At 38.5% G+C, this 26,344-nt stretch overlaps 1 protein-coding gene across 3 annotated transcripts in view; it reads right to left on the reverse strand.

The window, feature by feature from the left end:
* GRM3 (glutamate metabotropic receptor 3) overlaps positions 1-23,196 on the reverse strand; it is a 231,188-nt gene extending 207,992 nt beyond the window's left edge. Inside the window, exon 1 of one of the 3 annotated variants that reach the window (XM_077857151.1) lies at positions 22,223-23,196. The gene's annotated coding sequence lies outside the window, so the exon portion shown is untranslated. The remainder of the gene's footprint in view (positions 1-22,222) is intronic. The other 2 variants (XM_077857150.1, XM_077857152.1) reach the window with 2 other exon arrangements.
* Positions 23,197-26,344: the final 3,148 nt, after the last annotated feature.

The following is a 26,344-nucleotide window of genomic DNA, read 5'->3' on the forward strand; positions in this document are numbered from 1 at the left end:
CAAACTCTGGCTTCCAGAGAGGGCTATTCACTCTTAAAGATAAAATCTCTCATTAAGAGGTGCTCAGGTTTTAGACGAAAAAAAAAAAAAATACCAGAAACATACTGATGATTCCACGTATTAGTTCTAAGGCAGTTATTTTAATTCCCTTCAGGAGAAGTGTGCTAAACTGAGAGAGGTGATGTTTTGTGAATAGAGTCATGTTTTTGACTGTAAAGAAGTAGTGTGATTTCTTGAAGCATCTTTCCATTTACTCCCATGAATAAGATGTTTTCTGGAGTTAAGCTAGAGAAAAGGAAAGCTAATCAGATCATTTTCTGTTCTATGCGATGCAAGATTCTTTCTCTCTATAAAATGGGTTATTAATTCCCCAAATGTTATCCTAGATTCCTCTGCCTATTAAGAGAAGCTTAAAATCTCTAAGGAATTATTTGACTTTCAATATCTCATGCTTTTGTTAAAATACATTTCAACTTGCTCCTGTAATTAACATTAACATCAAGTTCTTATTTCTAACTTCAAGGCTCTCAGAAAGTGAGGATTACTATATAATTTAGATAAAAATGATTAGAGGGTAAAAGTCTTCACAAAACGTGAATGATGGAAAATATGTCTAACAGCCCACTTTACTGCATAGCCCTCGAACTTGTTCTTCCTAAGATTTTGCCGAATATCTGTAAATGTCTGACACTCTGAGTTAACATTTAAAAATACGCATTAGTTTCATAATCACTGCAGTGCAGAAGTTATTAAAGCTCCAGCAGTTTGGCATGAAAGAAACCAGGAAATATTCTGCATTATTTTGCCTCTTGTACCACGTGATAATTTATATGGAATCTTCACTTTCTTAATTTTAGAACACACATATAATCTTCATAAACATAAGAAATATAACATATGGTTCATAGAAGAGACTATAAAATTCATAGTGGTTTCTCTAAAGAAAATTCTAAAAAGATCAGTGGAAATCATTTGATTAGTGAATCTATATTAATTAATATTCAGACTGGATTATAAAAAGAGAATTGAATTAGTTTGACCGATAGTGGGGGGATTATTAATATTAGATAAAGATTAAGAAACTTGGAACAGTGGATATGACTCCAGATGCAGAAATATTTCAGCTTTGGTAAGATTCAGCAAATATTTAATAAGCACCTACTATGTGCCTGACCCAAATAGGTAATTTTATATTTGTTACCTTCTTTGACCTGAACAACATTGCAAAGTAGATGGTATAATGAGGTTTGAAGAAATGTAATAATATACCTTTCAGGATAGGACAGCTGATAAATGACACAATCAGAATTCATAGCATGTTCGCCTAACACCAATTGTGGTGCTCATCTTCATTGTGCTTTTTCTCTCAAATATATTCAGTTTGGCAGCATAGGAAGAAAACAGAACTAAAAAATAGATTTCCTCATGTATCAGGTAATAGTTTGACTAATGAAAAATATGTCTTTCTGAACAGACTTTCCCAGCTACTACAATCAACAGTGATACTGAGAATAAAACTCTCATGTTCTAAAACTTGCATTAGACTTATTTTGAAGTCTTTGGCTATCTTTGCCAGAAAGTGGAGAGACAGAAACAAGAAAACTCATCTTCCTAATATTTTCATAGCAGTCTCTCTTCTTGCTATTAGAATGATGCTAGCCAGGACTTCACAAGGGTATTGCTATCACTTCTCTTCAGTCCTTACAAGGTTGAGTGGAATTAGGGGGGTGTCTGGGCAGCCCACTTGGTTAAGCATCAGACTCTTGGTTTCAATTCAGGTAGTGATCTTGGGGTTGTGAGTTCTAGCCCCACATTGGGCTCTGTGCTCAGTACAGAGTCTGCTTAAGATTCTCTCTCTCTCTCTCTCTCTCTCCCTCTCCCCCCACCCTGCTCGCTCTTTAAATAATAAAGAAATAAATCTTAAAAAGAGTGGAATTAGGGATATGTGTGACTTTGGATTTACTAGTATACATGGCAGGAGGAGGTGAGTATGTAGCTGAATTTTGTGGTAGTGTTAGTGAATCTCTCTCTAGGGGCTTCTCAGCCAACTGCTTGTACCACAGTTGTGCAGGCTGTACTGGGTGGAGATGGTTTTGTCACCCCTTTTGGATAAGCTTAGTATGGCTTCTGAATGCATTGTTTGTTCCAAAATCCCTAAGACACAATGGATATTCATCAACAAGGACTTTTTTGTTTTTAGTGTGTCAAAAACAATTGGGATAAGCAATGCCTAGAATGTGATGTCTGCTTCTAATGCATAAATAATTTCAAGCTTTCCACAAAAGGAATGATATATTGATGTCATAGCAGGCACTTGATAAATGCTTATTTTTTTTTGATAAATGCTTATTGACGGATCGCTTGATTGACTCATTGTGAATGTCCTGAAAAACTGTGTAAACATCAAGATGAAATTTTACATCCATAACACGTCTCACCAAATCTTTTCAGTCTTTAATTCCTAAAATTTTTCTTTAAGTCATCCACTCATTATTTCTGCCAACTCTGCCCAAACTACCATCTTCTGTGTTCTGAAGTCCTATTATCTAGTCTACCTGTATGCATTCAGATCCTTTCACCCTCATCCATTCTCCATAGACTAGTGTTTTGTTTTGTTTTAATTTGTTTTAAATACAAGAATGTATGACTCCATTCCTATTTTAAGTACTTAAATGATTTCCATTGTTCTTAGGCTAAGGACAACCCTCAACATACACAGTGTTGCTTCCTGATCTCAATATTCTGGTCACATTGGCCTTTCAGTTGCTCATAGATGCCATTCTTTCCCCTTTCTCAGGATCTCTGCTTCGGCTCAGCCTCCTGAATACAACTTTTTTTTCCTCTCCTCTTCACTTACTCATTCTCTAGTTGTCGTTTTTTCATGGAAGCCTGATTTTGGTAATATCAAACCCTCCTATTATGTGTTCCCATAGCATTGTATATCTCTTATTTTTAGCAAGCATGTAAGTTACAACTGTATATTTGAGACATTCAACTAGTCTCTCTCCTCCACTAGAGAATCAACTGCACATGTACAGGAACTTGAAGGGTTTACCATTACTCTTACAATAAAATTCTTAACAAGGTCTATAAGGCCTTTTGATCTGGCCCCAGGACTCCTTCTTCAAGCTCTTCTTCAGGGAATTATGTCACATAATTCAATCAAAGTTAAGAAACATTTATAGGTTGTCTTTTAACCCATGTTGCATTCTATTCCATTCCATTGCATTCCATTGCATTGTCCACTATTACTGCAAAGCTATACAAATGAGGAGTAGTAACTCTATTTCCTCAAATTCAATTTTCATCTCTGTCCCCTCTGAACAGTTTTCTATATTCCGATTCTATGGTAATTTCCAAAGGCTTTTAAGACACCAAATGTATTCATCTCATTAGTTTTTAGGATCAAGATGCTAAAATTTTGGTCCCATCGGTTATCTGAGCTACTTTGCCCTCTCAGTTACTATGGACTTCTCAGAACACTTGCTTTTGTTTTCATGATCACCACTTTTTCTTTTTTTTTTTTTTAAAGATTTATTTATTTATTTGAGAGAGAGAGAGAGAAAGAGAGAGAGAAAGCACACAAACCACAGGGGAAGGGGCAAGGGCAGAGGGAGAGAATCTTGAGCGGACTCCCCACTGAGCTCAGAGCCCAACTCAGGGCTCACTCTCACAACCCTGAGATCATGACCTGAGCCAAAGTCAAGAGTTGGATGCCCAACTGACTGAGTTACTGGTCTCCCCATCATTTTTTCTTGTCTTGCCTCTTACTTCAGTGACCAGCACTTATCTGCATCTGTTCTCTTTTTCTGTGGATTTATAAATAGCAAGATCTTTGTTCTTGCTTGTTTACATTTATACCCTAAGACATCTCATTGGGAAAAATGGCCTCTGCTATTAGATAACAAGTAACTTATAAATACATTTACAATTTCTAGTTTAGAGGTCACTGACCATTTGCAAAAAACAAAAACAAAAAAAACCCCAAAAAACAAAAAAAACCTTTAATTTTCATTAATTGTATTAAAATATATTTCTTTGTACTAGCCCCATATTTGAGGCAGGTTTTGAGTTTAATGTGCTGCTTTAACTCAACAGGGGAAAAACTATAACATAAATGAGAAACTATAGTAAAAAGTCTGAATGGTTAAGTTCTGTTTAAGAACAAAATGCTAAGTTTGGTAGCTCTTGTTAGTATTAGGGTTAGATATGTTGATGTTAAAGTGTAAAGGTGAAGATACATTAAAAGTAATTTTATATTAGAATATGTGTAGAAAATTCTCATTAAAGCAGGCTGTGTTTTTGTATGAATTCACATCTTGAAAAAGTTCTCTTTAAGATCAAAGTTATTCATGAGACATTTTTTACTAGACAATTCAGAAAAATAGCTGGTTATATGAGAAGGATGTTTGAGCCAAAGACAGATATACTAAGATTCTTTAAAATACATAGGTCTTAGATATACATAACATCAAATATTAAAACAATTCTTTCCATTAGCATTTATTAATTTCCTCTTGATGGTATAAAGGCAAACACTACAGAAAGATATTAAAATCGGTGAACTATGACAATATACTCTGTAGGTCAACATAAGTAGCTCATTATAACTCAACTAATATTTATTGAGGGCTCATTGTGTCCAATGTCTTTATTTCCTCATTTCTTCCTCCATTATTTCATTTACCCACTCAACATTTGACTGGGACATAGCTTTCCCTACAAGAAATGTGCAGAGATTAATAAAACAATTCTTATTTTCAAGTAGAGATCATAAAAGTATTAAGAGATAATTCCTGATTCTGGTAATGAGATATCAAAACAAGTAATTCTGCATTTTGAAACCAGATGAAAGAGAGTTTTCCATTTATAACAATATGTAAAACATTAAAAGTAAATTTGATTCGGATATTTACAATTATTATAGAACATATAGTGTATAAGATAGGCAGTTAGTGTGCTTGCAACTAATGTATACCTTTAAATATGGTACTATTCATTGTAAGATTTACCCTGAAATTTTTAAAAATTTATTTATTTATTTATTCTCGAGAGAGAGAGAGAGAGAGAGAGAGAGAGAGGCAGAGACACAGGCAGAGGGGGAAGCAGGCTCCATGCAGGGAGCTCAACATGGGACTCGACCCTGGGAATCCAGGATCATGCCCTGGGCCAAAGGCAGGTGCTAAATCGCTGAGCTACCCGGGCTGCCCAGATGTACCCTGAATTTAAGAACAACGCTTTAGAAAAGAAATATTATTCCATAAAATGTACGCATAAATTGAATTATATCTTAATTACAGAAACATTAAACTGTGAAAGGAAAGTGTCTATTACACTCTGTGGAGGAATTATAATAGTAAATCAATTTACAAGCTGATGGTGGTATCTAGCGTCAGTTGATTTATTGATTAGTTTATGATTTTTGATGTCACTAAAGAAACACATTTTGCAATTAATTTCAGAACAACATTGGCAGCAGAACGCTTTTTATTCTGTAAAATTTGAATTGGTCCCATGTACATGTTCCAGTGCCATTCAATTCAGATTACTTTTAAAAAAATTGTTCAAGAATACTTTGTTTCATAATTATACCAAATTCCTTTTAACTTCAGGAAAAGAACATTAGAAAATGTGTTCCTTTGGGTCCACATTCCATTGAGGGCGTCTTAAGTTTTTAAAAATCCTGAGCAATATTGTCATTATTTTCTGTAAGTGCTGCACAATACAACCATGAGCTACTTAAAGTCAAATCTGCAGATACCCAGTACCTACTACAGGGTCAGATATATCCAGAAAGTACTCATTCAGAGTTTCTGGGAAGAAGAGACAGATGTGCCAAAATATGCTAAGTTAAATAAAGTGGAGGCATTTTTACATGTATGTATGTTAAGACTCAGAGCATTCCCTTCTCTCAGTCATCATCTGTGCATTTTATATTGCAGTATCTTTTCCTTTTTAAAAGCATTAAGCAAATCTTAATACTAAGAAAAAAGGAAAGATACTTCATTTGGGGTGACTCTTAAGCCTCCAGCATTCTTTTAGGAAAGCCCAAAGTAGCCATATCTGTTTCCCTATAGACTTTATTGACTCATTTCTGCCAAAAAATTAGATGAAGGATTATGATGCCACTTACTATTTTTAAAAAATCTTTCAAATGTATAGTTTTAAAATTGTGAATAAAGATCTTTAAGGGCAGGGACCATTTTTGTTTTGTTTTGTTTTATGTTTTTGCTTAGCTTGTATGGCCTAACAGAGTACAAATTTGATATATGTGCTTAATTAACAGCTGTTGAATGGGTGAATGAAAATATCATGATTAAGTGAAGGAGCTTTAGAGTTGGCATCATAAGGTAACATTAAATAGCTAATTGAAATGGTATATACATGCATGGGAATAGCCAATATGAATAAGTTAGAATATTAATATTTTAATTTTTACCATCAAAATGAACAAATCAACATTTAACAGTGTTGCTGTTTATCTGCAAATGCTCAAACCTCCTCTTTGCTAGAACTGCATGGACTAGTTGATGAACCAAAAATAGATAAAGTGTTCACTAAATGCTATTATAATCAATACAACTAATGAAGCCATGTAAACCACAAGCTTTATATATCTTCATGGATGAGCAAGTTTCGATCTTGTAGTCAGACTGAGGATGTTGTCAAGCATTTTTCTTAGGAAATATTTATAACCAGATTATCAAAATAAATATTTTCAAACATCCTAGGTTTTTTTTTCTTCCTTTTGCCGATTGGATTATTATGTTCACCTTTTCCTCTGTGTTTGTTTTGGGAATTAGGGTTTTCCAAACAGCTCATGTGCTGTTAAGAACTGTCTCTAGATATTGAGTTTACATTACAAACAAGCAAAAATTCCCAGTCTGTCAGAGATCTTCTCCTAGGATACAAGGAAAAGCAAAGTTCAGCTAAACTGCACAATTAATTCGCCATCACTTGTGAATAGAGAGAAAAGGTTGCTTTAAGCTGTTCTTTCCTCCTCCTAGGGATTTAAGGTCAGTTTCAAGAAGCAAAATTACTATTCTTTCAAAGTTGTCTCTCTTGATTTGTATTCCTGTAATTATCTTCTCAAGATCTCTTCCTTTTTAACTTGTAAACTCAGCTTAATAAATCAATTCAAGAATTAGATACATGTAAATAAACATACATATTCTGAGAGCTGGTTGGACAGGAAAAGGAATAAAGTAGGACAATTTCCTTTCCTGCCCACTGGTTTCACCAATATATCAATTAGTTACTTTTGTCTTATACAAAGGATTCTGAGATTTCCCACCCCCCCCCCAAAAAAAATAAGAGAAGGGTTTTTTTTCTTTTTTTTCAAAATCTATTTCTTTTAACATAAAGAAGAAGAGCACTGTCATTCTGCCTTTTCAAGCTGTGGACAAATTCTGGAGATCAAAAGAACAATGTTTTTGTGTGTGTGCGTGTGAAGAAATAAAGGCTTAGAAGTGGCCCTTTTACTTGCATCCGACTCTTAAGCTACTGAAATTAGAAGGCTTTAAGTGAAAATAGGGAGCATAAACAGTTAAATATAATCTACCCAATAATATTAGCAAGTTGAGCCAATATTGGATTCTACCACTGATTTTTATTTTCTACAAAGAGCTCAGAATGTCACTAGGTTTTGAGTTGTTTTTTATTTTTAAATGAAGAATATAATTCTTCCAAAATGCTTTTATAGATTAAAGATTCTAGTTTTGGGATGATTTCACAAGAGAGGCGGTATAGTTGACTGATCATGTTCATGAGCTAAAACTGCTGGATCCAAATCCTAGCTATACCCTTACCATGTCACCATGGCAGGGTGCCTCAGTTTCCTCCTTTGTGAAATAGGAATAATAATGGTACCTACTTCAGAGGACTGGAGTGAGAACTAAATGAGTTAATATGGGTAAAGCAAATAAACAGTGCCTGGCATATTGTAAGTATTTAATAGAAGTTATTGTTGTTCACAGTATTCTCTGCATTCTCTGCAAATGCTATAGAGAATATATGTGTGAGCCACATTTATTTCATTTTGAGAAGCAGTGTAACAGAGTTTGTATCAAATGGAACACCTTACAGTGTTGTTGAGTAAAGGCTGTGGAAACTAGTATTATCAAAGGGGATTTATGGATCCTCTTCTCTGAAAATGTCTGAAATGTGTTTCTATTTATGAAAATTACAGGGAGGAGTAAATCTGCCAGGAAGTTTTCTTGGGACGTTGATTCAAGTCTCGGTTTTTATGATTATTTACCTCTATTTATCTGCTACTCATATTTCACTGTTTAAGGTGACATGAAGAGGAAAAATGCTTGCAATATGAGCACAAGTGGAGGAATAAGGAAATTTATCACTAATATTATTAGTGATTTTGCTATTAAGACAGAAATTAAAATACAAATTTATCGACAGGATCCATTGATTTTGAAGTATATTGATTCTGACTTGGGATGCTGAATTCTATTGTCTTTATTGACAAAGGTGACTTAAAATATATGACTAAAAGGAATCTTAAAAAATCAATACTCAATTTTAAAGATGAGGAAAATGAGCTCTGGAGTGATTTAATTAACCATACTCCATTTATTCAATAAATATGTATTGATTTTCTACTATATGATACTTGCTCTATTGGGTAATAGAGAGACATCTGTGAACAAGCAAGCCTGGTCTCTGTCTCTTTAGCACTAAAAGACTACAGTGGGGAGATAGGTGACAATAATAAAGCGTGACGAAGGGAAGTGCAGGCAGCTTGGGGTATGCACAGCAGCAAGAAGCAACCTGCAAGGGGAAGTCACAAGTGGTACAGAATTCTAATTGAGCCCTGAAATTTTTAATTGAGTGGGCCAGTGCTCTGGGAAGTTGCCCGGCCTGTGAGAAGGTCGGGGCTGAGAGGGAGGGCAAAGCATGCAAGCCATTCTGTTTGATGAAAAGAGGTATGGGTTGAAAGGGATGACAAAAGCTGGAGGGATACACAGATCACAGTGGGCCAGGTAAAGCCTGTTTTGATTATTCCAAAGACAATGGAAATACCTTGGGAGAGTTTTAAATGGAGAGTAACATGCTCAGATTTGTGTTGAGATAATTCTAGCTATAGTCCTGTGGATGGATTTGGAGGAGTAAGCCAAGAATCAAGGAAGCCATTGGCAGGGCTCTTGTAGAGGCTTGGCGAGAGAGAGAAAGAGAGAGAGAGAGAGAGAGAGGGAGAGAGGGAGAGGGAGAGAGAACGCTGGCTTAACCTACTATCTGTGGATAAATTCTATCAGATCATAACCACATAGAAAATAATTATTTCATTTCTAAGTCTTGTTCTCAAATAGTTATGACGTTGGTTATTACAATTTTCTTTTCACCCAAATTCCTAAAAAATAGCCATTTGTGAAGCCCTCCTTTCCCTTTATTGAAGCAGGGATTTGATACATCATGCCCTTTTCTATTGTAGAAGGAGGGAATGATTAGCTTAACTCTTTTAGCTGGTACTTGTCACCCAGCATCTAATTCCTATCTACTAGGCCCTGTTTCTCTTTGTGTCTGTTAGATGCATTCTTGTTTTCTATTCCCATGGTCACTAGGCCAGCATTACATCTCACTTGTTGCCCTAACAAGCTGGCTCGTCAACCTGAGTCCTACACCTTCGTTTCCTCACATTTAGCTTCACATTGTGCTTTAAGATTCCCCTGCTCAGATGCTTTCAGAGATTTCCCTCTGCCTGTAGGAGAAATGTTAGCCATTATTCCACCTGTTCTGAGAGTTTTAACAGGCCTGTGACCCCCATACAGTCTACCCTTAAGCCAGTTCACATACTGTTCCCCAAATATATCCACACACTGCATCTCTACCTTTGGGTAGCTCTTGATGACTTTCTCCACTTTCTGAAATCTTCACCCTTTTTTAAAGGTCCAACATTGAAGCCATTTTTTTTTTTTGCATGATACTTTCTACATTTATACCTAGCAGAAGTGTTATTATCCACTCAGGCATCTTCTACGTGAGCTCCTGAATTTGCCTGTTACTATAGTTACTAGTTACATATACACATATCTCATCTCTCCTATTAGTTTATACATTGTTAGGGAGATTGTGATTTTTTTTTTTTTGCTCTGTCCTCCTCTGTGCCTTGCACAGTGGTTTAAAAATAGTGGGAATTCAGTAAGGTTTTATTTAATTAAAATGATGTTACTTTTCATGCCAAATTTTAAAATTTTTATAGAAGTTATTTTGTTGGTGATCCAAAATGCCTTTAAGAAAATAATACAATTTAGGGAATAAAATTAAGAGTATAACAGTATTCTTACTTTGGAAGTGCAACCTGTGAAGGGAAGAAATTGATGTTAATATTTCAGCAAGAAAGATACCCAGGTAGTAAATAAAAAATGTAAAATCATATTCCTTCATTCATTAAATATATGTTAAAAATCATGATGTGAAAAAAAATTACTATGCATTTCATTCATTATTATAGACTGTTGAAAAGATAAGGTCTTTCTCCTTTTGGAGCTAATTCTAGGAAGGCAGACTGATGGATGTTTTAGCCACATCTTGAATTATTTCACAGGCATTGATTTCTGTAAGTCTTTATTCAGGTAGCCCCATAAAAAACATTTTTTTCTGGGTCATAAAAAGTTATAATATTTTTTACTTAGGCTTTATTACCATACTTCTATATACCACAAGCATCTATTGGTATAGTGGTACTGAGGCATTTTGCTAAATTCACACTTAAGTCAGAAACCACAGACCTCTAAGTGAGCAAATGCACTACATTCATTATGTCAAAGTATGGTCAACGGATGTTCATAAGAGAGAGAGAGAATAAGGAAATGCACCAAACCATATAGCAGCACAGAATGGGCTAGGTTTGACTCCATACTGGGAAATACAGAGGCTAAGAGACGTTTAGATGTTTTGGCAGTGGAGAAGTACAAAAATGTTGCTGCCCTGGTCCACATGCTGAGTGTTGTTCCTGCAAGAATGTGTGTCTTTTTGTAAACCAAAGTGGGGTAAGGGACATAAGACAGAGAGGAGAGACCCGCAATCCCACAGAAAGGGCTAGAGGGGCAATGAGACCCCAAAGGTGAGTCTCTCTAGTATGTACTGCTGAGAGAGAAGGTGCTAAAGACGTATGTTCAGACAAAGGGAAATTTATGTCAAGGAGTTGAGGTAAGATCCTCAGCAATGAAGAAAGAAGTCTCAAAACACAAAACACACACACACATACACTTTAAGAGGGAATCAGCTCTAAAATCTGGGAGCCCCAGAGCATGTGGTACCTGTTAGATAAGAACTTCTTGTTTCACATACCAGTTATGGTTATGCCCTCCCTCCATCCCCAACTTTGGAAGAGTCAGAACTTGAGTTAATAAGAGAAACAAGGAACAGTGGAAGAGAAGACAACCTTAGGAGATTTAGATCATTCTTTTTCAACTCCCCACTTTTAGGTGCCTGTGGGGACAGAGAGGAGTCTTGACTTTAAAGTTTCAAGTTTTAATTATTACATGGGTCTACTTTTTGTAATGGGGGTTATAACTAAGGTTTATCATTTAATTACGTCAGAGTATAGTATATTTTGCTGAATGTATTTTAAAGGGGCGATAAGAAATGAAAATCAGTTGGCTTTCTGATTTTCTTCCATAAATTATTGTTCTTCCTGCCTATTACTCAGGTCAAAACAATATTTCACTATTGAAGCCCATAGCTGATGAGGATCACACGAATATTGTGGATAAAAATGGCTTTGGTAGGACAAATTAAGCATCATTAGTATGGACTTAAATAAGGTGAGCTTTGAAATTGGCCTTAAAATACAGGTTTGTAGAAAAGAGGCAGGAAGCACATTCTAAATGAAGTTGTGACCACAGAGATGCTCAAAGGTCTATTTTGTGTACAAACAGAAAATCTGGGTAGAAGAGAGGATCCTACTGAGAAAGAAAGGTTGGAAAGATTCATTGGGAATATACTTACAGAAAAGCTTGACAGCCAAGTTAGGAAGTTTAAACTTCCTTTTCAAATGATGAGTTCATATTTAGTGCCCTTTAAACCAGGGAATGGGATGAGAAATTTGGTTATTCATCAAAATGCAACTGGTAGCTCAATGTTGCCTTTTCCAAATCCCCACCTTCTTCTCTATACATCAGGATATCATATTTTACCGTTTTGTCACATCATTGTATTTTCTCTAGAGCACCTTAGTTCTCTTGTTCATTTTCTGACTCTCACTATTCATTGAAAGCTGAATGAGTACAAAAGTCCTTCTAAATTCTTTTGGTTGTTCTTCGCTGCTACAATATCCCTAGAACAATGATTGGACACACATCATAGGCATTTGCTAAATAGCTGGCAAATAAATAATGAGGAGGGAGTGACTGGAGTAAGTGAACTGTCACAGAAGATTGGGGGACAAGTGATGGGAATAGGGTTAAGGTTTTGGCAGTAGTTGGAGAGAAAAGAAGACATGCACAGGATGAGTTATGAAGGAAAGATCAAGAGAGGACCACACAGAAAAAAAAAAATGCCATTGGCAATTCCAAGATCTTGAACTATTTTCTGGGGAAATGATGGTGCACCTCCTAGAATCTGGAAATAAGAAGGAAGGCACTGGTTTGGATTGGTGTCGGACTTTTAGCTCTCACTAGATAGAACTCTGTGTCAGTGGGAGAGGCTGGTGGAAGGGCCATTATCCGTATAAGCACTGCAACCACCACAGAGGGTAAAGGAAGCCAGGATCTGCCAGGGACACAGTGTAACTTCCAGCAATTTAATGTTTTTTTGTGCCTGAGACAGCCTGAGCTTTAACAATTCAAATGTTTTTTAATGTTGGGGAGAGTGGGGAGATGTGGTCTATTTTTTTAGTATTATTATTGCTTTTCACTTCATGAAGTCAGTTATTAAGTGTGGAATGTAAATGAACACAAAGAGGTTGCTCAGGCCCCCTAGGAAGTGAGCTGGTGGCCCAGCCCAAGCCTGCCCAACCCCCTGCTGTCCATCCCTCATTCCCTCTTCAGTCTTTTCCCATGTGGCTCTGAACACTGCTTCGGAAACTATCTTTGGCAGTATTTGTGAGGATTGCCAGCTTCAGCTAAGCAACCATTCACTTGAACGAAGTAGAAGCTGAGTGGAGAATGTATAAGAAGTTGCCAAATGAGGTTTTTATTTTTTCTCCCTCTCGGCAGATCCGGAGGGCAAAGGGGGGAACTGTGACAAATAATGTTTTCCCACATCCCCCAGCTCAAAGGGTATAGTTGTACAGACAATTTGAGTTTTAAGTGTGTAGTTATCGAAATCAAGAAGCATTTCTGTTTTTAGAAATAGAATATTTTCATTCATAATACTCTTCAAATACTGGTATTTTAATAAATATGTATCAAGTTTGTGTATCTTAGTGGAGTTTGCTATAGGTAATAAAAGGAAAATTTCCTTTCAATGAAAACACTACGAGGTTTCCAGAAAATGAATCTATTACACAATCATGGGGACTGCACTTCATTAATCCAGCTTAATTAATTAATATTCTGGCTTGCAGAATTTATTTTGAACAACTGGTTAATCTAATGAGAGTGGACTTGCTGTGGAGACTAATTTTGTAGAGTGATTCATTGGGTGTTCCATGTATGACCATTATTCTATGTCTAATTGTTATGGACTGAATGTGTCTTCCTTTCCTCTCATCCCAAAATTCATCTTTGAAATCCCAATGTGGCTAGTACTTGGAGGTGGGACCTTTGGAGGATAACTAGGTTTCAATGAGTTTACAAGGATGGGGGCTCCCATAATGGGATTAGCATATTTGTAAGAAGAGGAAGAGAGACCAGAACTCCCTTTCCTCACCATGTGAAAGGTGGTCCTTCAGGAAGTGGGCTCTCAACAGCAACAAAATCTGTTGACACCTTGATTTTGGGCTTCTCAGTCTTCAGAATTAAGAGAAATACACGTCTGTTGTTTTAGCCACCCAGTCGGCAGTATTTTGTTACATCAGCCTGAGCAGACTAAGACAGTAGTGCTTCTAAGACTCGAGTATGCATGAGAATAATCTGGAAAGGCATTTGATACGTGTATTGCTGAATCCCAAACTAAACAACATCAGCCTGGGCTACGTCTGCCCCAGTATTCTTCATTTCAAGTACACTTCAAAGTGATTGTGAGGGAGGCTCTTCCAGGCAATAATTTGATAAATACAATTTTCAGCAGAGTCAAGATGATTGTTATTTGTATAGTAGATGGGAGGGTGGGAAGGAAAGGCTGCCCCACCTCTGACTTTGTCTTTAAACTTTCTTATTCTCTCCTATTTATCTGTTCCAACTTTCTCTGTCTGAAGAATATACTTAAAGTTAGTGGATTCCCTCTATATCACATAGCAACAAATAGGATTTTAGGATTTAATTTAATCTAATTAATGAATTATTTAATTTTTATTTCAAGTAGGCTCCATGCTGGTCATGAACTCTATGGAGGACTTGAACTCATACCCTGAGATCAAGACCTGAACTGACATAAATAGTTGGATGCTTAACCTACTTAGCCACCCAGGCACCTCCAGCTTTAGGATTTTAGAAGGATAAAATGGGGAAGATGAGCACTCTATAATATCACAATCTTTTCCTACCAGGGCTTGCTTTGTTCAATAATCACAGTGAAGGTCTCTTCTAAAATTTCTACATCATGTTTGTTCAAGAAATCATAGCCAAAGAAGGACATCTCTTAGGCAAAATTGTCAAGTAGGACAAATTATAGTTGTCCATTCTGCAACTTTCCACCATAGAAGAAGTTGGCTTTTCTTAAAAAAAAAAAAAAAAAAAAGAACCTATAAATCCAATGTATTGGAAGGTTGGTGAACTACATGGATTACATGGACTCAGAAACATATGGTCTTTTATGCTTTTGGGATGAAACAACTTAGTTTAAAATTCAGAGAATTTAATGAACCAAGGCAGGTACTGGAAGAAACTTTTCTTGGAGGGAGGTAGGGTAAAAGCCTTCTTCAAAACATTTTTCCTAAAAGCAGGTTTTAAGCAAAGTCTATGGAGGAGATATATCAGGAATCTACGTTCTATGTCTTGGCTCCTTATTAATTCCGAAATGAGGTATGGTCTAATCACCAATATATCTGGACTTGACAGTAATCACTAGGATTAATGCATCAGAATGTGGAGGTCTTTGCTTCTTTATAAGATGCTTCAAGATAGAAACAGTTAATTATATTCTCCAGATTTCTTTATCTTCTTGAGGCAGATACAAATTCCAACTGTTTTCGACCTTGTAGTGCCATCTCCCAAATTGGCATGCATTTCAGTATATTTTGTGAAAGCAGTTTCCGTTATTTTATATTCACCAACACATGGCACATTGAAATTGTTAAGAAAAATATAAAATATTATTAGTAATCTATCTACTATTTATTATTAACAATCAAAGAAAACAGTCTCCACCAGATGGAGGGACAGGTCTGTGATATTTATTCATTTTTTTATGCCCATGAAATACTCTAGCACAAATTACAAATCAGAGAAACACTTTCACGTAAAGACTCATATTTCAGCTCTTGGATTGTCTGGAATGAAGTATAAATTCATGCAATCAAGACAGCAGGTTTCCTGCCTATGGGAAAACAGTCATGTCAGAGAATCATATGTGGATTTTCCCAGAGCATTCTTACTGATTGACCAAGTCTTTAGAATCATCAGCAGGTCAATTGGCTCCTCTTGTTCTTAGTGTGTTTAAAAATTGAAGCCCCTAAACTTTTCCTTTTTCAAGTTGTTGTCTATGTTGTGAATAAATGCCCAAATGCATAAAATGCTAAGAATTTCTTACATAAAGAATGAATGACTATTTCAGCTGGGTAAAGAAATTTTGAATTTTTGATACAAATATTTTTATCAGTTCATTTTCCTGGCGGGAAGGAGTTAGGTTGTAAAGAGGAGAGAAACCTTAGCATTTTAGCCTTAAAAAGCAGAAATGCTATTCACCTCCAGGCCGGCTCCTTGTGAGACTCTTTACCACTGTACTTAGTTTTGCTGATTGTGGTGTTCATCGAAATCAGGCTCCAGGAAATAGAATTTGCTCACATTTTCCCACCTGCTGTTTATTCTTCAGCTTGTTAGTAAACCTCTTGTCTTCAGAGACTTTTCTGATTCTTGATTTTTTCCTTTAGTTTGAGTTAACTGTATATAATTTTGCAGTTTATTTCTCCCATTTGCATTTTGTTGCCCTTCAGAAGATACAGGGTCTGTCTGGGGATGTATAAAGGCTGAGCGTGGGGAACTCCATTGTGGGTTCTATTTCACTGGCTGGTCTCCCTCTTTGCTAAAATACGTCCCTCTACTTGAAGCTCAAAAATAACTTGAATGAAATGAATCCCGGCATAAAATTGGGAGGCAACATAGCTTAGTAGTAAACAAATAGGACTTGGAGTAAGAACATACGTTCTGAATTCCAGTTCAGTCTTGTTAACTACTTGAACTGGGGGAAATTACTTTATCTGTGTGGGCTTTCCTTTGCTGAGTAAAATGGAGATTATAGTATGTCCTTATAGGGTTCTTGTGAATGTTAAATCAAATAATCCACGAAATGATTTAGCAGAATTCTTGGCACTTGGCAGCTGGTCAATAGTTATCATCTGTTGTTATGACATACCATTATTTTGTCATCTCACAACATCTAGCAGTGTCTCAAATACATCTATATTAGAAATTTTATTTATTGATTGATTTATTAAAGATTTTATTTATTTATTCATGAGAGACAGAGAAAGAGAGGCAGAGACATAGGCAGAGGGAGAAGCAGGCTCCCTGCGGGAAGCCTCATGCGGGACTGGATCCCAGGACTCTGGGATCACTAGCTGAACCAAAGGCAGACAGACACTCAACCGCTGAGCCACCCAGGTGCCTCTGTATTAGAAATTTTAAATCTAAACATATCTGTCAGTTAAAGAACCAGTTTTTTTTCATCCAGTTGATAATTCTGGTAGCCTTTTCACTATTCTAGAGTTTCAAGTTTAATTTTTGGAATACTTTCAGCTCTGCACAATCATGAAATTTTGTGGGTGTTTTAACATTTTCTGTGTCCCTATTGCATGTCCAGAATCTTCTTGTGGTTATAATAGGTACTTAATAAATATTTATTGGCCTATTGCTACCCTGTCAACTACCTTTTCTTTCTGGTGGTACTCTAGTTTTGGGGGGAGTCTCCTCAAATTGTTGTAGTCTTAATAATTCCGTGCTACATATATAAGCTGTAATTTTTTTCAAACTTGTGTTTAGTATCATGGTTTTAAAATTTTTGTCTCTTTGGTGCATACGTATACTCTTCCAACTGAGTTTACTCAAATGTGTGTGGGTGGGTGTGGGTGTGTGCAGTGCTACACAGACAATGATAGTGAAGTAAATTCTGACAAGGAATTAAAAATGAGAGCTACCTCGGGCTTTCTATGGTGGCACCGTGTATATACGGTTTTATTTTCAAACATGATGTTTCAGTCTATGCTTGTATAGATAATACATGAATGTTTTCCAAATTGATTTCTCTGTACAGTGTACAATTTCCCATTCCACAAAAGATTACTCATTTAGTGAGGAAATATATTCTTTGTAGACACAGACTTCTTAGAAGGCCTCTGTCCCAGGGAGAAGTCACAAATATATTAATAGCCTACTTTTCCTATACCAAGAGAATTGATTTCCCCTTTGTTTCAAAGGAAAATCATTTTGGGGGTACTTACTATGTGATGAATGGCATGATATAAACACTTTGGGGCTTCAGGAAGGAGAATACCAGTTTAAAAATTATTTATCCCATGAACTCTGATTTTACTCCCTGAAAGATATAGTCTGTTTCAGAATGCCACTTCTCCTCACTATTTCCTTAACTTAAGCCACATGAATGTTTCCGTGTACAATCTAGTGCTCACCATGCAGTGAAGAAGACAGCACTAAATTTCTGTGTTTGGCTGCTGATTCACCTTACTCCTAGACCTATATTTTGGCATCTGAAGTTGCCAAGTGTAACCTACGAACTTATTTCCTGATTATATCATTTACTCCTCTACTGTCTAGCAGAACTTGCATTTCAGTGCCTGTGACTTGGAGAAACAATTGAGTGGGATGGTAAGTCTACCAAGATATTGGCTTCAGAATCTTAAAAGAAGCCTACACATGGATGTCTTGGAACTAGATTTTAAGTGAACAAAATAAAAATCTCTTTCTCTCCTGTAGTTATTTCAGGCTTTTCTATTTTTAAAGTAACCTTCACATATGGTACCTCCATATACATCTAAATATATTCCACATAGATATATGCATGATTTGAGTTTACTTTTCATGATACAGCACAGTGATGAATTTGAGCTTAATTATACTGGCTTTTCAGATTGTGTTTTGTATGAAGGGACTACTGTATTCCAACAGAATTACTATGTATATCATGTTCACGTACGCATCTAAACTATATCCACTATTAGATTCCTAGCACATTCTATTAATTATGGAAATCACTTTGATTTCAATAGTAGAATTTACATGACAACAGCTTCTGGGGCTTCGTAGAGCATCAGACCAGAATGTCACAGAATTCCCTTGTAGTGTGGGCGTTGACAGGGTTCTGTTGACATTGAATTTGCAATGAAAATGCCTCATAATGTGCATTCGCATGGAACATTACTTAGAAAGGACCATCTCAATATTCACACAGGTCATTAATGTCAGAGATGAAAAATTTCCTCACACTTCCATTAGTAAAGTAATTAGGAACATATAATCATACATATACATACCAATGACCTGAAAGATGTGTCTTAGATATTTAGAAAAGATGTCCAGATATAGAACTGTCTCCTTTGAATTCTCTCCTGTAACTGCAGAAAGCTTTTGTATTCTACAAGTCCTGTATGAATGTTAGATGAAGAGTCTAAATCAGGCAAGAGAATGGACTGATCCAGTGGGGTTATAATAGGGAGTAAGTAACAAGATAAAATAGAACCACGGGAAAATTAGGCTGAATATCACAACAGAAGTTCATAACAGGGAGAACTATTAGACTGTGAAATAGTCTTTCAAAGGAACTAGAAGAAGTCATTACTTGAGCCATTTAAAACCAGACTGGACTGAAATACTCCAAAATACAGTATGCTATGGGGACCAAGCCTACATTAGAAGTGGAAGGAGGGGAATGACCTAATAGTTTCTACTGTTTCTGTGATTACTATGATTGTACTCATTTTATGTGTTCAGTCTTGGTAGATAATCTTCTATAATTTTATGCTACTTCTTGGGAACAGTTTCAACAAATTCATCCAATACAGAATTGGATGCATTTAGCAGAATCTCAGAAGAGATGAAAATGTACAATAAACTCTGCGTAAAATAGCAAAGCCAGATAACTACAAGTACTTTACTATTCCTTTTTTTGGGAGTAATCCTTGGAGGAGACAATTCTCACCCTGGAACTCTGGCCATATTTCACCATGCATAAACACATCCTGTCCTTCTGGTTTTCAATGGAAATTAGGTACTAATTTTCACTTCTTTTATTTAATGCTATCTTGGGATGATGTTGAGTGCAGAAGAACAAATTGAAACATTTCATCCCGAGCCAATGGGCTATATTTTGGCAGGAGGTAGCTAGGACCCTGGGAAAAAAAAAATCATGTACCATTTTGTGACTGACATCAATAAGAGGACTAGACAAGAAAGACAAAATGTTTTGATTCGAAAAAAAAAAAAGTTTGACATGAAATAAGAAAGAGGAAAAGTTACCTAGGTAAATTGTAAAAATGTTATTATTGGGAGTCTTTCAAAATAGGACCATCCTCAATCTTGTGTGATTCTGGTTGATTACCTATCATGAAGTAGTGAAGTGAGACAGGTGAGGTGACCTTCTGACAATTATCTTAATGTTTTCACTCAAAAATACTAGTTTAAATGTAATTAAAAATAAAGATACTCACTTTATGCTATCTTTGCATTTATTCAAATTACCAAATTAAATTGCAGTAACAAAATCGGAGATGGGCTTATCAGTTTGATATGTTTAGTAATTGTGGGGTAAATCATCTGATTTATACTCATTTCTTTCCCTGTGTACACCACAACTTCTTAGAAAGACCCATCAAATACAAATGAGTAGATCATGGAATATATTTTCATTATTTATAAAATTTTCTGTTTATGTAGCGTTCCATACATTTTCTCAACTTATTGATCATGTATTCCTAAAGTGTGAAAAATACCATTCAATTTAAATAGAAAGATGCCTCTTTCCCCTAAGTCCTCAAATTTAACCTATTCTTTGTGTTGGCATAATTTTTTATGAGTTAGGTTTCACATTTCATTGTCAATGATCTGGCTCACAGAACAGGAGGCTTTATACCTAGGTATTTTGTGGGAGCCGGTGGGCACTCAACAGTACTAGGAGATATTCTTATCATGTATCCGTCTTTTTAGCCCAATGAATAAAGGCATTCTGGAATTTTCATTGTTTTATTTGTGAAAACATGAGTTTCAAGACTCCTTTTTTTTTTTTTCCTCAGTTTCCATCCTTAGCACCTGTGTTACTCTGACTATAAATCAAGATAGCCTTAGGGCATGCCTATCATCCAAAATATCCGTGTACTCCTGCTGGGTGATCAGAACCTGAAAGGATGGACAGCTAAAACCTACAGGTATGAAAGATATTTATAAATCCAAGACAATGTCACTGGGATAGGGAAAAATACCACTTTATTAAGGTTCAGTGTGCAATAGCTTCCAGAATCTACTCAAATTCTGTTGAGCTGTTTTGAGCTCAAAAATGCATAACACTACAGAATCAACTAATAGAATGTCCTAAACCATCTTTGGGTAGGAACTGTATATAGTCCACGGGAGTTTAGTGTAGTAGGAGTTGAGGTGTTTTATGCCTATATTAAATATATTTACAAAAACAATTAGAGTTCCAGTAGCAGCCTTAAAATATGTGATCAGATAAACCGAGGCTGACTTAGATTTAGGTAAATGAATAATGTTTCTTTCCAGATCGATGCTTAATTTTTTCCCTAGAGAAACACAATATAGCTCTACTAAACAGTGCTAAGAGTAGGAAGCACAAATAAAATTAAGCAGAGAAAAATCAAAGGAATGCACTATGGCCGGGATCCTTAACTCACCACCCTCAACTCTCTTTTACCCCAACTCTGCATAGACCCATTAGGTCATTATCACTATTGTTTACCTTAAACACATCTTATTCGCGTAACAGTTGAAATATTTTATCAGCAAATTAGCCGACCACTTGACCACCGATCATTTAAAGTGTACAGTTTTATTATTTTCTAATCGGAATTTACAATGCTTCGAAACACTTAAAAGGCAGAGGCATGTCCCCTTAAGATACCTGTCTAAAAGTATTGTATCTTAGGGAGTCCTCCGCGTTTGTTTCAGCGCAGGGAAGGAACTAGAAGGAATCGTAAATGAAATCCTTAAGAAACAAGCTTATTGGATGTATCACCTAGTCTATTTCTGGATCGCGAATCTCCCGCCCTCTCTGAGTTACCTCCCTTGTCAGATAGGAAAATGGAACAAGATCGATGAAGAGATAAGCTCCGGGTCTGGCTTTTCGATGTTTCGCTCCAGCCCCACAGAGCACAGGGCATGGAGTTAGGGCTGCTTTCCAAGCCTGTTGGTGGGAGAGCGAGCACCCCCCCCCCCCGCCCCCCGGCCGCTCCGGCTGCAGAGCGCGTCCTGGCTGCGACGCCGGCCGGTCCCGCTGCCCGCTGCCCGCCGCCCGCTGCCCGCTGCCCGCCGCCCGCCTCCTCGCGCAACCTCCACACCCACGGAGCCGCCCGGGCGGCAGCCGGTCACCGCAAGGTTTCCTGCGCACAAAGCCTAAGGGGCCCCCGAATGGCAGCGAATCCCGGGCCCGGAGCAAGGCTAGAGGTGGCTGGCTGGCGACACTGGTCTCTCGGGGTCTGGGAGCGCTAGTCAGCCCCTCCGCCTCTGCACCCCGCACCCGCACCCCGAAGGCAGGACTGCGCCCTGAAATCTGCCTCCCTCCCGGAGACACAGACGTGCGCGCACACACACCAGCTCTCACTCACGCACACCCACCTCGCCCCTGTCCCCCTCCCGCCCCACCCCCGGCAGCGCTGTAGGGACCGGTCTGGGCTCTGCCTCAACTTTCCCAGGCGCAGCCTGCCCCACGCGGCACCCGAGCCGGGCGCCCTCCAGAGGGACGCGTCCTCGTCGGGGCCCCTTACCTCGCACCGACAACTCCTGGCAGGGACTGGAGCTGGCCGCGGTGGCAGCGGCGGCGGCTGAGCCTGCACCCGGGCTCCGGCTCATGCTTGGTGCTCCTCATGCGACACAAAAGAGGTAGCTTGCCGGCTTTGTCCTTTCAGATCCGAGGAAGAACTTATTTTGCCCCCGAAATGGCCAAGTTGTGCGCGCCGCTTCCCGTCACCGTGCCCCCTGCCCCCGCCCCCTCCGGGCCGCGCGCTGGACCACTGCCCGGCGGCAGAGCATCCAGGCCTCCGGGTCGGGGGAGTGGGCAAAGGGAGGCCCGGCGGGGGCTGGGAGAGCGGGAGACCCGGCGGGCTTCGGCGGAGGGTAGGAGAGCGTTTCCCAGCCGAGCCCCCCTCGGCTTGACCGGCAAACCCACTTCCCAGGCGCGGAAAGCAACTTTCCTTCACCTTGGCCAGGCTCAAGCCGCAGCATCTAATGGGGACCCTCGGCGGAGGCACGGACCTCCTGGCATTCTCCCCCTCGCATTCTCTTTCTCCTTTCCTGCCTCTCCCGTTCGCCTTTTCCCTCTCCTCCCCCTCCCCCTCCCGTAACAGGGGTGTATCTGCAGAGTCTTCAGTGAGCCCGGGCACCTAGACCAGAGGTTACTATACGCGCGCCGGGGCGGTTTTGCGAGCCGCCTCGCCTCGCTCTGCTGGAAATCCTTAGGCAGGACGGCGAAGGTGGGAGAATTTCCGAGGGGTGGGGCGGAGGGGCGCGGGGCGGCAGGAGGATCCGCGGCTCCAACTTTGAAGCTCTGCTCGAGCTCTCTCCTGCCTGCGGGAGAGAGGGACTAATGGCCCTGAAAGAACTCTCCAGCGATCCCCGTGCCACGGGCTGGCCGCACGCCGGAGGAGAAAGGGAGAGCGGGAGCTGAGAGGCGGCGAGCGCGGCGGAGAGCCGGGTGTGCCGCTCTGCCCCCCGCACCGCCTGAGCGCACGCTGCGAGCCCCTGGAGAGGGCCGGGGCCCAACAGTCTCTGGGTCAGGCGGGAGGGAGACGCTCCTGTTTCCTAGCAACCCCCATCAATCTTCTTGGGAGAGCTCCCTCTGAAGGAATGCGATTGGACAGCCCCGGGAGGGAAGCCACGCCCCCTCAAGAATGCTGGGCTGCTGCTTTTTCGCATTCTCCTAAATTTCTTAGGTGGAATTAAGATCGGAGGGGAGTGCTCCAGGGCCTTCCTTCTCGTCCTCCTGTGCTTCCACACAGCCTCCTGGCGGCGACCCCTACCCCTCCGCTCCCACATTAGCCCTCCTCTACCCTCCTGGGGGTTGGCACACACAGGCACTGCTCTCCACAGAACCTCTTCTTTCTTCTTGAAATTAAATAAATAAATAAAAACCTTAAACCGGTGACGTAGGCACAAAAGAGAAAAAGCCACACGGAAATAGCTATAATAAGCTCCGAGCTACAGATACGATCCTAAAGGTAAAATTCCAGGGATCTCGCTATGTTTAGAAACACATTGTGCTTAATTTCAGAATCGAAAATTCGCTGCCATTAATTTTCCCAACCCTGATACACTAACTTTGTATCCTTAAACAAGGACTGAGTTATATAGAGCCGGAGACAATTAAACTCAGTGCTTCAATGCTACATTTATTCGTTAATATTTAATGTTAAGTTGTTTAACAACTGCCTGCTTTTGTAACCTAGAAATAATTTTACTACTGATTCTTTCGGAGAGCTGACAATATTTAGAAGACACGTGTACTTACATACTCCATTGTGAACACCACTAAAACTAGAAACTGGAGTATATTAAAATGACAATGTTATTAAATAGTGAAACTCTAAAAATGCTAGAAGTTCGTCTTCCAAAACCATTCTTTCTGGAATGCAACAGCAGTGCCAAAATAACAGCAAAATCATCCTTCTCTTTGTGTTTCATTGTTATTATCTAACATGTACCAAAAACGGGTTACACTTTTGTAAGAGAGAATTTTCACAATGTCTGTCCAATAGACCAGCGCACATTAAGGAGCAGTGACAGGACAAAGGAGAGCATAAGGATCTATTCACTGCAATGCTTCAGATATGCATGAAGCCATGTTGGCAGCTTTCAGTTCCTTCCAGAATGTTCCACAAGATACCTTTTTTTTTTCTTTCGAAGACTATCAGAATCAGCTGAGATAGGGAGAAGTCGAAGAGATCTGATGTTTTCATTCATTAAAAATAAAAGTAGCTGTGTTTGCACAAAAGAAAGCACTGCATATGGCCTTAGCTGCATGTAGGCTACTTAACATATTGGAGTTGGTGATGTGCAGAGTCTGAAATACTGAAGCAAATTATTCATCTGTACTCGGATCTGGCCTTATGGGACACTTTCCTCTTTATCCCCTGACACATACACACAGAAATGATGAATGTAAAGACATTTCAGGCTGGTGAAAGCATATTACCTGAATTTGAATCCTTAATTGCCATCCCTTTCTAGCTGTGTGACCTATGGCGAGGTTCTTAACTTCACTTTAACTTCATTTGATCATCTATAAAATGGGAATAATAATTGCTTGTCTCAGAGTTATTTTGAGGGTTAATAAGTACCGTGTAGGCAGTATGCAAGTATCAGCTGTAACTATTAGTCTCTAGTTTATAGCTAACCAGTGGTATTTTCATCGTTGTGCCACATATAATGTTTAATTTAAATTTATCATTGAGAACATGGCTTTAACTCTTAATGTCAGTGTGTGTACGCGTGAGCACGTGCACACATGCGTGCACACGTGCATGTTTTCAAGGTCCTTTTAAAAGCCTCAAGGGATAGAACTAAATAACAACCTCTGGCTAAAAAGCATGCAAATTAGGAAATGACCTTTCCCTTTCTCCTCACCCTCCCTCGATATTCTAACTGGGCTCAATTTCTAAATAATTCTACTCCCCACTTTTAAATTGCATGTTTATTGTTATCCAGGCTTTTCAAGGCAAGCACATGTTTAGACACGTAGATCACTCTTTCTCATTCATATTTTATATGACTTTGATTAATTTTTACCAATCCATCTATATTTATTTGAATGATATTTCTTCTTAGGACACTTTATAGTTAATGCCCTGTCTTCTGGTATAATGCCTTTATAATATGGCCTGTTCAGGGTACCATCTTTCATTCAGAAATAACATTGAGAGTTGATATGCTGTCATCATTAATTATGAATAAAATGCCTTCCATGTTTTCATTCTGATCCAGAGTTCACTCTCATTAGCATTCCCTTTGGAGCCAATCTCCATTGGCTCAATCTAGAAATCAATTTCATTGCTGGTTTCTAACTACCAGTCCACAGAGTGCAGTTATTTTGAACATTTTATATAAAGTGATCAGGTGTCCAGTTTGTTTGGGACATTTCTGGTTTACAACTATTGTCCGGTTGTATTCTCGGAGCTCACTTTATTTTTCAAAAGTGTCAGGTTTTTTTTGGCATTAAATTATATGGCTACCTACACCCTCTAATTATCTGGCTGAAAACTCTTGTTTCAGCCTTCAGTTACTCCATCTGCCATGTGATTGTTAAGTTCCTCCATATAACTCTTTTTCTCAAATAGGACCAGTCAATTCTGGAAGCCTAATACCTATGTCTCCATAAGTATATAATATACATGTAAAATATTAAAATTTATATTTTATTTTCTTATACCTAAGCCTCACTTATTTTTCAGTTTCTTTTAAAATATGTTTCCCCCTTGGATCATCTACAAATTCAGATTCTAATTACTATTACACAATATAAAAATGAAAATATTTTAGTCTTGATTTTAATGGAAGGTACAAGACAGTAGGTGCCAAGTATTCCATATTCCCAAGCAAGAGTTGTTAGACCACCTGTGCTGGATGAGTGGAGTATCTTTTTTTTTTTTTTTAAGATTTACTTATTTATTTGAGAGAAAGCGAGAGTGTATGAGGGGTGAGGGGTCAGAAGGAGAGAGGATCTTAAACAGACTTCCTCCTGAGTTCAGAGCCCGATGTGGGGTTCGATCTTAGGACCCTGAGATCATGACCTGAGCTGATATCGAGAGTGAGGTGCTTAACCAACTAAGCCACTCTGGCGCTCCACGAGTGGAGTATATTTAAACCATATGTATTATGAAAGAGTTGAAGTCCAA

This window comes from Canis aureus, chromosome 18, assembly GCF_053574225.1.
Source record: "Canis aureus isolate CA01 chromosome 18, VMU_Caureus_v.1.0, whole genome shotgun sequence".
NCBI lineage: Eukaryota > Metazoa > Chordata > Mammalia > Carnivora > Canidae > Canis > Canis aureus.